Genomic DNA, 14,620 nt, shown 5'->3' on the forward strand with positions numbered 1-14,620 from the left:
ATGTCTTTATATAGTCTTCTTCTTCAATGAATCAGGGCTAGTCTATGTGAACAACAGTGTATGGCAGAGGTTACAGTGGTTGACTTCCAAGGGTAAGTTGTAAAAGACTTGCAACTTCTGCTTTGGTCCCTTGAATTGCTTGCTTTGGGGTAGGCCAGCAGTCATCTCATGAAGACTCTTATTTATTTATTTTTGGCTATGCCACACGGCATGCAAGATCTGAGTTCCCCAACCAGGGATGGAACACTTGCCCACCTGCATTGGAAGCACGGAGTCTTAACCACTGGACCGCCAGAGAAGTCCTCATGAAGACTCTTAAGCTGCTCTGTGGAAAGGCCCACAAGAGGAGGAACTGAGGCCTCTACCACCATCCAGGACCAACTTGCCAGCCAAGTGAGTTAAGTCATTGAAGGTGGATCTTCCAGCTCCATTCAAGCCTTCAGATGACTGCAGCCCCAGCTGACATTTGACTGAGCCTCATGAGAACACCCTATCCAGAACTTCCTAGCCAAGTGGCTCCCATATTCCCAGCCCACAGAAACTATGAGAGATAATAAGTGTTTATTATTGTTTTAAACTACTAAGTCTTGGGATGATTTGTTATGCATCAATAAATAAAACACTATACTATAGATTCTATGGAATAAACGTCTATGTGAAACTCTGCCTAAATAGATCAGCCAAGTCTTCAGAAAAAAAGAGGACATGGGTTGAATCTTCAAAGATGAGTAGGAGCTTGCAGGTAGAGGTAAAGTGGAGAAAGGGGAATCATTTCAGGCTAAAGGAACAGCTTGACTATAGGGCCAGAAGTAAGAGGGCATGGCTGGTTTGAAAAAACAGCAATTAGTTCAGCATGACTGGGGTGCAGTATGTTTAAAGAATGAGGTAGAGAAAGATTACAGGAGTAGACAGGAACAAGCTCAAAAAGGACCTTAAATGCCATGTTCATGTATTTGTTTTTTTATCCTGAAGGCAATGAGGAGCCACTGAAGAATTTTTAAGCAGGCAACTGACATGATCAATTGTACATTTTAGAATGATGGCCAAATGGAAGATGGATTGGAGGCAGAAAGACCATTTAGAAATAATTGCAAGTCCAGGTGAGAAATGATTAGTGCCTGAACTAAGGTCTTAGAAATGTGAACAGAGTGGGGGGGGGGGAATGGATTCAGAGGGCTATTAGGAGGTATAATTTTCAGAATATGAGGGATGAGGAAAAGGGAATATGTGGGATCCAGGAGGAGGAGCAAGTTTTCTTAAAATATTTATTTATTTATTTATTTGGTTGCGATGGGTCTTACCTGCGGAACGCGGGCTCTTTGTTGCAGCGCAGGGGCTTCTCTCTGTGGCATGCAGGCTCAGTAGCTGTGATGCATGGGCTTACGGATCGAACCCGCGACCCTTGTGTTGGAAGCTGAATTCTTAACCACTGGACCACGAGGGAAGTCCTGAGGAGCAAGTTTTGGAGGGGTGAGTTTGAGTGGTGTGTAGGACACCAAGGTAAACATGTACAGTGGACAACTAGAAACACTGGTCTGGCTTGGAACCCAAGAGGGAATGAAGTCAGGCTGAAGATGCACAGAAGTTTTGAAGGCTTTTTCGTACAAGCCTCCCTTCTTAAAAGGTAAGTAATTCCATGAGTGAAATGAAATCAAACTACAATTTAGAGTTTTAGATTTACCTTTCATTGATAGCAAAGCCATTTAGAAATAAGATTTACAGTAAAAACCTGGGATACGATCAATGGAATGAACTCAGAACCAGGTACAGGTGGAAGGCTATTTTGTAGTATCTTCCAGTTTTGCTGGGGATTCAACCATCAGCAAAATCTGGTGACTAATTAAGTACAGAGATTGAAGGAGAGGGAAGAGTCTAAAAAATTATTTCCCTCCCCCAAAGTTTCCTTTCTTAGATCTACATTTTCCATCATGTATAACATCTTATGATCTATGCCCCATTTCAATATCACTGATTTTAAAATTTTCTGAATTAAATTTTGCTTCCATTTTCTTCACCTATTTTCCAGTAAATTTGTATCAGTTTCATGATCTTCTACTTCCTCCTTTTTTCCCCTTTCTCCTCTTCCTGCTTTTTGTGAACAAAAGAAAATAAAACCTCTCCCTTTACTGACTATATAACAGGTGTAGCAGAATTCTTGATTTCTTTAATTGAATATTTTACAGGCATTCATTCTTGATTCATTGTCAATAGCTGTCTAATTCTTTGAAATTGTTTTTCAACTAATACAGTGATTTTCATCTCTAACACCTAAGTATGGCCTAGTAGTCAATGCTCCAAGACTTGGAATTCAACCAATTCACCTGATTTGACCTGATCTACTTATCCAAGAGGTATATATTTAGAAAGATCACATAGATAAATGCAGTGTCCATAGCACTAGCATTTCAAGGATTAAAGAAAAGTAACTTGCCAGGTCATATAGTTTTGTAATCAAGTTGAGAAGAAAGATCACTGTGATAAATGTGCTAAAATCCGAGATTTTGAACAGGACTTTTTCTTTTGGTTGTTTCAAAACTATTTCTGCCTCAGTAAAAATTAATATCAGTGGACTTCATGTCATCTGATTTGTGGAAGTAACTGCGGTTTAAAAAAATAATTACCACTTAATTTTTGTTAGCAAGAAAGCCCAAGGAAAGTAATGTTAAAAATAAGTAAATGGTAAAGCAATTATACTCCAATAAAGATGTAAAAAAAAAAAAAGTAAATGGAGCTGAGTGCTTAGTGGTTAGCATCTGGAGACACCACTTAATGTACTTAACTTTTTCAACATTTAATTGATGAAAACTGAGGCTCAATAAAAATTTTCTAAGGAGCAAAATGTCTAATGAATATTTTAAATTTAGCTTTAGATAAAACCGTTTTACAGCATAATTAAAGGTAAATCTGCAAAATCCTAGGTAATAGGGCTTTCCTGGTAGCGCAGTGATTAAGAATCCGCTTGCCAATTCAGGGGACACGGGTTCAAGCCCCGGTCCGCAAAGTTCCCACATGCACTGGAGCAAATAAGACCGCGAGCCACAACTACTGAGCCTGCGCTCTAGAGCCCGTGAGCCACAACTACAGAAACCCACCTGCCTAGAGCCCGTGCTCCCCAACAAGAGAAGCCACCGCAATGAGAAGCCGGCGCACAGCAAGGAACAGTAGCCCCCGCTCACCATAACTAGAGAAAGTCAGCACGCAGCAATGAAGACCCAACGCAGCCAAAAATAAATACATATAATTTATTTATTTATTTATTTTTTCTTTTTGCGGTATGCGGGCCTCTCACTGTTGTGGCCTCTCCCGTTGCGGAGCACAGGCTCCGGATGCGCAGGCCCAGCGGCCATGGCTCACGGGCCCAGCCGCTCCGCGGCATATGGGATCCTCCCAGACCGGGGCACGAACCCGTATCCCCTGCATCGGCAGGCGGACTCTCAACCACTGCGCCACCAGGGAGGCCCAAATAAATATAATTAATTAATTAATTTAAAAAAATCTTAGGTAACAGATTTTTTTCTAAGATGAAAAAGTTCTTTTGATTACATAATTGAGACATGCTCATTTAAAAAAATTCAATTGATCCAGAAAAGCAGGAAACAAACTAAATTACATAAACCTCACCAGCCACAGATAAGCACTGTTAAAATTTTGTGAACTTGCTTCCAACCATCTCTTCATACATATATTTGTGTATGCATATGTATGCCCGTAGTGTGACCTACACAGAATCATCCCGTTCTGTAAACTGATCCTTTCATTTTGCAACACGTTGTGGACACCTTTCCATTTCCATAAATATAGATCTGGTTCCAGCTTTCTAAACAGATGTGTAGTATTACGCTCTATATAAACATGGTAACTTAACCAACCATTCCCACACTGTTGAACATTTGGGTTGTTCCCAAGGCTTTCTTCTAATTAGCAATAGCATGGTAAACATCCCTGTCATATTTCTTTCTTTCTTTTATTTTTATTATTTTTAAAGATTATTTGATGTGGACCTTTTTTTTTTTTTTTTTTGCGGTACGCGGGCCTCTCACTGTTGGGGCCTCTCCCGTTGTGGAGCACAGGCTCCGGACGTGCAGGCTCAGCGGCCATGGCTCACGGGCCCAGCTGCTCCGCGGCATGCGGGATCCTCCCGCACTAGGGAACGAACCCGTGTCCCCTGCATCGGCAGGCGGACTCGCAACCACTGCGTCACCAGGGAAGCCCGATGTGGACCATTTTTAGAGTCTTTACTGAATTTGTTACAATATTGCTTCTGTTTCATGATTTGGTCTTTTGGCCCTGAGACATGTGGGATCCCAGCTCCCTGACCAGGGATCAAACCCGCACCCCCTGCATTGGAAGGCAGAGTCCCAACCAATGGACTGCCAGGGAAGTCCCCTTATTATTTATTTATGTACTTATTTATTTGTTCATTCAAATAAAACATGGCTCAGGACTTCCCTGGCAGTCCAGTGGTTAAGACTCCGTGCTTCCACTGCAGGGGGAACAGGTTTGATCCCCGTTCAGGGAACTAAGATCCCACATGCCGCACAGTGCGGCCAAAAAAAACCAAAAACAGAAACAGAAAAAAGAAAATATGACTCAGAGCCCCCACTCATCAAGGTGGAGAAGAGTTATTTCTGGGATTCTTTTCCCCGCTACAATGAATTATATATGACCTCCAGGGTTTGAGTGGCCCTAGGAAACTGGATTGGGGCTATGTTGTTGATCCTCCTTTGTCTGGCCAGAGACAGTCCTCTCCAGAGGTCTTCGCCATTCTAGGCAGGAAAGCAGCCCCCCAACACTTTTAAAGCTGCTTTCAGGGTCTCAGTGCTTAGTGACCTGTCTCCCAGGCATCCTGCAGCCATCCCAACCTGGGTCTGTTCTTTTCGAGGGAGATACTTGGAAATCCTAAAATCCCACAACCCCTCCTCAGCCTTAGTGTCTTTATACCAGTAAAGGCTATTTTCTTGAGGAGATGGGGAAAAAGAACTACCACTCAACCTCTCCATATAAACCTATAACAGACAACTAGACAGTTGACTGTGGAGGAGTTACTTAACCTCCTGAAACCTCAAATTCTTTATCTATCTATAAGATAACAACAAATAGCAACTCCATCCTGCCAGTTGTAGAGACCAGAAAATTTATTTGTCTTTAGCTTCCCTCATTCTCTCACTGCCACTCATATTCTGCCTCCTGAACCTTCAGAATAGATCGAGAATCTGACCACTTCTCTCCACCTCCCCTGCTTTTACCTTGGGCCAAGTCTCCACCATGTCTCACCTGGATCTTTGCAGTAGCCTCCTAATAGGTCTCCTTGATTCTGCCCTTGTTCCCGTCATCAGTTTTCTTTTGAAAAAGACGATGGCTTTCATCTAACTTTGAGGAAAAGGCAAAATTCTTAAACTAACCTAGAAAGCCCTCTTATATGACTTAGCACCACCTCCCCCACTTCTCTGACCTCAGTTCCAACCATCCTTCTTCAGTCACACTCCCCTTGCCAAAACATGTCAGGCGTGCCTTTTGCATTATCCTCAGGATAACAGTTTCTCCATGCAGGTATCTGCTCAATTATCTTTATCATTATCCCCAGAGCCTGCTTCATTTTTCTCCACAGCACTTATCACTGACATAGAGTATGTTTATTTCACTATCTCTTAAAACTGGAATATAAGCCTGTTGAAGGAAGGACTTGTCTATTTCTATTTAGGTTTTCAGTGCCTAGAGAGTACCTAGCACACATTAGGGGCTCAATAAATATTTGCTGAATAAATGAATGGACCATCGTACCTTTTAGAATTGGAGTGAGGGTTCATTCTGATAATGTAATGCCTATCGAATAGGAAGGACTTTTTGAACAGAGATTGTTGCTGTATCATCATTATTATTATATTTATACTAGTCTTTGAAGACTATATTAGAAAAAGGGTATTCCAGCAAAGAACTGACTGAAGCAGAGGCTTACAAGTAGGAAATACCCTGTAGGTAGGTGTGACCTGCACTGAAAACTAAATATTGGTAAGAGCTAGTGTTGGAAATGTAGGGATGAATGTGGAGGGAACTGAATTCAAGGCTCAGAAATACGGGTTTGTCCCTAACAGTGGGGAACCATCCAGGATTTTCAGCCAAGGAAGATATGATAAGATCTTGGTTTTTGAAACTTCTGTGGTGATAATCAGTTATCCTGTGTTGCAAAGTTGCATTTTTGTGGCTTGTGGGAGGTGTGTTTGTTAATCAGAGAAAACAGTGTGTTTCTTTAAGAAACTTTGCTGGACCTTTTTGTCTGATAGGACCTGACCTGTGACCTTATTTACGATCCCCTCTTTTCATGCAAACACCAAACATCCTCCATGTGGAGAAAAAGAAGGCTGAGAGCCAGAGCCTTGGTGATTCACTCTTAGTTATTTCCCCTTTCATGATTCTAATTTGCTCACCCTTTGGATTGTCTTCTTCAGACTGTGGCTGTATTTCGTGACTCGGTTTTCCACTTCACATTTGACCATATATGCAATGGGTTATTTTTGGGCTCTCTATTCTATTCCATTGATCTATATGTCTGTCTTTACACCAGTGCCACAGTATTTTGATAACTGTAGCTTTGTAGTAAGGTTTGTAATCAGGGTGTGTGAGTCCTCTGATTTTGTTTTTCTTTGAAACCAAATTTTTAATCCTACAAATAATTTCCAAAATTATTTGAAGGGGTTGCCATCTCAGCAACAGTGCAAAAATACACATTTCACAGCAATTATTTCCAATAAGAACTGGTCTTCTATGTAAATTCTTCACAAGAAGGTGTCTAGGAATAGCAGTCCTAGTTTGGAGTCACTGTATTTCTTTTATTTTCCTTAGACAAAACTCTTACTCACACTTGAATTAGAATTTGCAGTATCTTAGCCTTTTGTTCAGGCTGGCACTGCCCAGCTGGGATATCAGCCAAAGACGACTTCCTGGATTAAGTTTAATTTAGGTAACTCTTTCAGTTTGGGCTATCAGACTCCATTAGTTTGCCCAGAATACAGAAGAGAACAAACATGTTCAAAACAAGCTGGTTGGGGTTTTATCAGGCAGGGTTGCCGCACATTCAAGGTTAGACTAAAAAAAAAAAAGTCAATGAGAGAAAAATCATAACAGAAAGTTAAAGGCAAACTCTCAAAACTAGGCAGAGCCTTGCTGGATTGCCTCTGTATATGACAAAAGAGAATCAAGCTTATTTTAGTGGGGTTGTTGAAATTTTCTCTCCATTTCAGGTTGTGCAGAAGAAAAATTATAGTTTGAGAAACTTGCCTGGTATTTTGCTTTTCTCCTAACAGAGGTAGGGTGGGGTAGTAAGAAAGAATGTTGGACTGTGTCTAAGGAGTTCTGGCTTCCAACAGGATTTTGCCACTGACTTGCAATGGGAAATAAGTCACTGGCTCTCTGAGCTACAATTTCCTCAACCATGTGTTGAAAGAATTGCTGGATTTTTAAGAACCCTAACAGCTCTAATAATATGACAGAATCATGGTTTTTTTTTTTAACCTCCTCTAGATACTTCTCTTATTATTCTCTAATTCTTAGAAAATGGTGTAAAACTGTTATTAGCATTCATGTTTTGTCTGCTCTGCTAAATTGTACGGTCCTAGAAAACATCACATTCAGTTTGCTATCCCTCACAATTTAAGACTATAGCTTTTATAAGTTAAATATTTGAAGGAAGGAAGGGAGAATGAGTTGAGCTTTTTTTTTTTTTTTTTTTTTTTTTTTTTTTGCGCCACGCGGGCCTCTCACTGCTGCGGCCTCTCCCGTTGTGGAGCACAGGCTCCGGACGCGCAGGCCCAGCACCCATGGCTCATGGGCCCAGCCGCTCCACGGCATGTGGGATCTTCCCGGACCGGGGCACGAACCTGCGTCCCCCACGTCGGCAGGCGGACTCTCAACCACTGCGCCACCAGGGAAGCCCTGAGCTATCTTTTTTTTTTTTTTTTTTTTTTTTTTTTTATGTCAGTGCTTTATTTTTCTTTTAAAGCATATCAGAGTGAATCTTCCCGTTGCGGAGCACAGGCTCCGGGCGCGCAGGCTCAGCGGCCATGGCTCACGGGCCCAGCCGCTCTGCGGCATGTGGGATCTTCCCGGACCGGGGCACGAACCCGTGTCCCTTGCATCCGCAGGCGGACTCTCAACCACTGCGCCACCAGGGAAGCCCGTCGTTGAGCTATCTTTTTTTGAAGATTATTTTTCAGTGATAGTTGCTTCATAATTTTGTAGAGATAAATATCCTTTAGCTAGGTGATAATGATTATATTATAGTAATAGTATTTCTCCCTGTTTTGTCCAATTAAAAATAATTTGTGGGTTATTTTATAATATAAAAACCCAGAAGCAATGCATTATGTGAGTTAGTATTCTATTATACTGCTTTTTTGGTAAATAAATTCTCAGGGAAGATTTCCTATGAGCAACTCAATGTGATAAAAGGCTAATGTAATGAATCAGGATTATTTACCATGTGCTGCAAATGTTAGAAGAGTTAGCTCAAACTAGCTCAAACTAGTTCAACCAAAAAGGAAAATTTATTTGACTCATATATCTGAAAAGTTCAGGCTTGGCTAAATCTAGGGCCAAATGGATCTCTGGGGCCATTTCTTCATTTATGGTGGTAAGGCTGCTAACAGCTCCAAGCTATCCTCTCAGTAATCCTGGTGTTAGGACAGTGCCTCTTTCAGAACAGTTCTAATGCCTCCCAGAGTTGAGCTGCATTGTTTAAATGGGTCACACATGGAGATGTGCCTGCATTCATCATTGTTCTAGGTATATGGAATACACTGATTAGCTAGGATTGGGTTGTATGCCCACACTGGAGTTCAGGGGTAGCATTTACCTCCTCCTGAACCTCATGGACTGAGAATGATCATGGGGTGGCTTCCTGTTGGGAAACTGGGGACTCTTTTTGAGGTTTTTTGGCCGTGCCACGCGGCTTGCAGGATCTTAGTTCCCCGACCCGGGATCGAACCCGCAGTGAAAAGCGCAGAGTCCTAACCACCAGGGGATTCCCAGGAAACTGGGGACTCTTAAGCAGAAGATGCAATGGGTGATAGGCAAGTAGGAGCGGTGGGAATTCACAACAAAAAACAAATCCTAGCTCTGCAAAACAAATTATTTTTAATTCTGTTTTTATATAAAAGTAATGAACTGAGAATCAACTCTATACACAAACTTGTTTCTAGCATTTAACTTCTAAAGCTTTCTGATGCAGCTTTGTACACTGTAAAAGCTTTAATGAAAAAGCTGACTCATGTCAGTGATGAATCACATTTGGCTGCAAATGACAGATCTAACTATAGTGGCTTGAACAGATAAGGGTTAATTTTTATGACGTTCAGAGGTAGGTTGTTACTGGTATTGGTTTAGTGCCTTATGGATGTGAGTCTCTTGATATTTTCTTCATGGTCCCAGAATGGCTGCTGCAATTTTGGGCTTCATGCCCAGGGTGGCAGTAGGAGGAAGCAGAGAAGTACAAAAGGGCAAGAACTGCTTGCCATATAAACATACATTTTTCTTTTTTCCTGTGTACTTTTTAAGAGTATAACCAGATGTTCTAATCAATACTCTTGCATACATCACATGGTCACATATATCTTCTGTGAAGCTTGAGAAATGTAGTCTTTTAGTTGGGCTCAGTGCCACCCCAAATTAAACCAGCCTGCATTACTAAGGAAAAGGAGGATAATGGATATTGGGGGGCTGTCTCAGTCAGCGGAGGCTGCTATAACAAAACAACACAAACTGGGTGACTTAAACAATAGATATTTCCTTCTCATAGTTCTGGTGCTGGCTAACTCAGTTCCCTGAAGAGGGCACTCCTCCTGGCTTGCAAATGGCCCTCTTCTTGCTGTGTCCTCACGTGGCAGAGAGAGAGGTGTCGTTTCTTCTTACAAGGACATTAATCATATCAAGGGGCCCCACCATCATGACCTCATATAAACCTAATTATCTTCCAGCTCCAAATACCATCACATAGGGGGTTAGAGCTTCAACATATGAATATTCAGTCCATAACATTCTACCTCTGACCCCCCTAAAAAAATTTACATCCCTCTTGCATACAAAATACATTCATTTAATCCTAATGGCCCCCAAAGTCTTAACTCATTCTAGTATCAACTTTAAAGTCTACAGTTCAAAATCTCATTTAAACCAGATATGGGTGAGACACGAGGTATGATTCATCCTGAGGCAAAATTCCTCTCTAGCTGTGAACCTGTGAGACCAGGTAAGTTATGTGCACTAGAATACAATGGTGAGACAGGTACAGGGTAGACTTTACTGTTCCAAAAGGGAGAAATTGGAAGGAAGAAGAGGGTATCAGATCCCAAGTAATTCCAAAACCTCATAAGGTAAATAATATTAGATCTTGAGGCCTGAGAATAATCCTCTGTGGTTCGATGCTCTGCTTTCCAGACCCACTGGGGTGATCCCACCTCTGCAGCTATGCCAGGTGGGGGGCCCCACCCCCCAAGCTCCAGGTGGCTGCAGTCTGGCCCAGTGAATCGGAAGCAACTGATCCCCTCCAACCCTTGAAACTGAGGAGGCAGCCCCAATGATCTCTGAATCACCTTTGTGGTCACTCCTCCTTTGCCTTGAAGAACAGCACACGTTTGCAGCTGCCTAGCTCCACAGTCCAGTTCTGTAGGGTCTAAGAAGTCTGACAGCCTTCCTTCTGTGCTGGGGTGGCTGATTAGGTCTGTGGCTCACACCCAGTAAAAAGAGGGTGAGATTTTCCAAATTTTAAAGTTCTAGTTCATTTTTCCTCAACAATTCATTGTTTTGACTCATTTCTCTCTTTTGCCTTTAATGCTAAGTGGCCAGAAGGAACCAAACTGCTTCTTCAGCACTTTGCTTAGAAATTTCCTCAGTTAACTATCCAGTTTCATAGCTTGCAAGTTTTTCCTTCCACAAAACACTAGAATATAGTTCAGCCAAGTTCTTTTGCCACTTTGTAACAAGGATCACCTTTTCTCCATTGTCCAATAACATGTTCCTCATTTCTGTCTGAGATCTCACCAGAATAGCCTTTACCACCCATATATATATACTAACATTCTACTGATGATTTACATATTCTCTAAAAAGAGGGAAGCTCTCCCTCCAGTTCTGCCCTTTTCTTTGTGAGTCCTCACCAAAATCATTGCCCTTAATAGCCATATTTCTAGCAGGCACCTCAAAACTCCTCCAGCCTCAACCCCTTGTCCAATTCAAAGCCACTTCAATATTTTTAGGTATTTGTTACAGTAGCATCTCACTCTCAGTACCAAAATCTGTATTAATTAGCCTCCAGAGAAAAAGAACCAATCGGACGGAGATACATATACAGAGAGAGAGGGAGAGGGAGAGACGTATATGGAATTGGCTCATGCGGTTGTGTAGGCTGAGAAATCCCATGATCTGCAAAGGCAAGCTGGAGACCCGGGAGAGGCAATGGTATAGTTCCTGTCTGAGTTCAAAGGCCTGAGAACAAGGAGAGGTGATGGTGTAAGTTCCAGTTTGAGTCTGAGTCTTACCTAAAGCAAAAGAAGACTGTTGTCCCAGCTCTAAGACAGTCAGGCAGAGAGGGAATTCTCCTTTATTCAGCCTTTCTTGTTCTATTATGTCTCCAATGGATTGGATGAGGCCCACCTACACTGGGGAGGACAAACTGCCTTACTCAAGTCCAGCAATTTAAATGTTAATCTCATCTAGAATCACCCTCATGTACACACCAGAATAATATTTAACCAAATATCTGGTCACTCCATGGCCCAGTCAAGTTGACCCATAAAATTAATCATCACAGTGGCATAGCAATTTCTGCCACAAAGATATTAGTGAAAACATTGTGATTTAATTCCTTTCCTTTCTGTTTCAGTTGTTTTCTTATTATATATATATATATATATATATATATATATATATATAAAGAAAGCTTTTAGTTAAATAGATACTACACAGATAAAAAAAAGAAATGTTTAATTCTAAGCAAAAAATTTCTCCTAAGTCAGGATATTTTTTTATCAACTCCAGGGTCTTTTTTTTTTGTTTTTTAGATAGTCTATACAAACAGGATCATTCATTATATTTTGTGACCTACCTTTTTCTACTTAAAATATAAAATTTGAACATTTCTGTGCTACAGAATATTCTTTTATGACTTTTTTTTTTTTTTTTTGCGGTACGCGGGCCCCTCACTGTTGTGGCCTCTCTCGTTGCGGAGCACAGGCTCCGGACATGCAGGCTCAGCGGCCATGGCTCACGGGCCCAGCCGCTCCGCGGCATGTGGGATCTTCCCGGACCAGGGCACGAACCCGCGTCCCCTGCATCGGCAGGCGGACTCTCAACCACTGTACCACCAGGGAAGCCCTATGACTTTTTTTTAACATCTTTATATGACATTTTTAATGACTGCTGAATAGTCTATTGAATGGCATTTTTCAGTCAATCTCCCCTTGTTAGACATTTAGTAGTTTCCAATTCTTCACTATTATAAGCAACTCTATCACGCTCTTGGACAGTAGGACTCTCTCTTTTTTTAAAATTTATTTATTTTATTTATTTTTGGCTGCTTTTGGTCTTTGTTGTTGAGCGCAGCGAGCGGGGGCTACTCTTCTTTGCTGTGCGTGGGCTTCTCATTGTGGTGGCTTCTCTTGTTACGGAGCATGGGCTTAGGCGTGCGGGCTCAGTAGTTGTGGCTCGTGGGCTCTAGAGTGCAGAAGCAGTAGTTGTGGTGCACGGGCTTAGTTGCTCTGCGGAAGGTGGGATCTTCCCCGACCAGTGCTCGAACCTATGTCCCTTGCAGTGGGAGGCGGATTCTTAACCACTGCGCCACCAGGGAAGCCCTCTCTTGTTATTTCTCAATGTTTAGTTACAAAAGCAATACATGCCCTCTCCAAATAACTAAAACAATACAGAATTGTGTAAGATAAAAAGCAAAGCTCCTTATTTCTATTCATCAGCACTTCTTTTCCCCAGCGTTTCTATTCCCCATGGGGCAACCACCGTTAATAGTTTACTGTGTGTCTTTCTGAATTTGTTTTCTGACTTATTTCTTCCTTTTCCTTCCATTCTGTTAACTGTAGGTTTTTGCTTCCTGTTCTTCTCACCCTCAGCCTCAAGCAGCCTCTTCACTCTCATTTGCTGCTTAGTCTGGGAAACCAGACCAGCACATCTACTAGAATTATGTGTAGATTTAGTCAAAATAATTTATGAGTAAAAGCCTCACATCTCTCTGATTAAAGAGCATGAATTTCACTAGTTATCCTTTCTGTCTGGCTTTTCGTAGTGAGCCTTTTAAACCTACGTCCTGGTACTAACTGGGTCAAACAGTTGGTAAAGTAAGCTTCAAATCAAGTGAGGTGTTACTATGTTTACTTTTCGTAAGCTAAGAGTGAACTACATTTAAGAAACATTTTTATGTTAACTTTTCATGTGTTCATACAACTGACCATGAAAGGAAAATTTTGTAAAATAGGAGAAGAGCAATTAAAGATTTTTTTGGTGTTTTCATTCATTCAGTAAATATTTACTGAGTACCTGTCACAAGTATAGATATTAGCAATGAAAAACCAAAGCTCTTCATCTTCTTTTTTTAAAGCTTTCACAAGTACTATTTAGGAAACACCTAACAGTATATTTTGTCTTCTTTGCCTGGATCCTCCCTTCAAAATGTGCATTTGAGCATTTTGTCTCTGAATCATGTGGCAGTAAACTCAGTTCTCTATTGATAACACATTGGCACTTGAGCCTCTGTATTCCCTCTATTTTCTTGCCCGAGCAGCTGCAGCAGCATTTAGCTCAGGAGCAAGAAGAAGTCCTCTGGCTGCCCAAGTAGGTGGATATCTAGGACATTAGGATTCCCTTCAGGTCCTTTTGGTAAAACTAAGTCCAGAGACCTTGGCATTGCAATTCACACCATTATCTACAGCTCACCCTTTCCTTTTATCTTTCTTCTTCTTCAACTATGAAAATTGCTGAAATGCCAGGAGTTTGGTTACGGGTGAATAGGGAAGTATGGAATGTTTTTAATCCTGCTCTCAGTATTGTTGGTAATATTAGAAGATCAGCAGAGCTGTGAATCCAGTCACGCTCTTGGCTATAGCAGCCTACCCTGACTTAAGTGCTCCTCACATGAAAAAAGACCCAGGGCTTTAGTTGACAGTAAAAGCAACCTGAGCCAGTGATGTGACCTAGCTGCCAAAACTAGCCAATGTGATCTGAACCAGCATTAATCGAAGGCTGTGGCTGGGACAAGTAAGGTAATAGTCCCAGAGTACACTCTGCAGTGGTCAGACCACACCTGGAGGATGGTGTTTCCTCCTGGGCACAGCATTTTAAAAGTGATGTTGACAAGTTGGAGTACACCCAAGTTGGGCAACAGGATGATGAATGGCCCAGAAACTACATCCTTTGAGGAACAGTTAGAGGAATTGGGGTAGTTCACCCTGGAAACTAGAGGCATAAGGATGTGGGATAACCACTTCCAAATATTCGCAGGGCTATCATGTAGAAGAGTTGAACTCTTCTGTATAATCTCAGCAAGCACAACTTAGACCAATGGGTGTACATTACAAAGCGGTTGATCTTGTCTCCATAAAAGGAAGAATTTTCTAGCCCTTACGAA

General features: G+C 41.6%; 1 long non-coding RNA gene across 1 annotated transcript in view; it reads right to left on the reverse strand.

Moving 5' to 3' along the window:
- The window catches only part of LOC309813701, a 30,695-nt gene that overhangs the window by 14,011 nt on the left and 2,064 nt on the right, over positions 1 to 14,620 (reverse strand). The window contains exons 2-3 of the long non-coding RNA XR_014295533.1: positions 11,529 to 11,643; positions 1,302 to 1,448 (exon numbers count right to left, since the gene is read on the reverse strand). This is a non-coding gene — a long non-coding RNA (uncharacterized lncRNA). The remainder of the gene's footprint in view (positions 1 to 1,301; positions 1,449 to 11,528; positions 11,644 to 14,620) is intronic.

This window comes from Mesoplodon mirus (genome assembly GCF_964341445.2).
Source record: "Mesoplodon mirus genome assembly, chromosome: 12".
Lineage (NCBI taxonomy): Eukaryota > Metazoa > Chordata > Mammalia > Artiodactyla > Ziphiidae > Mesoplodon > Mesoplodon mirus.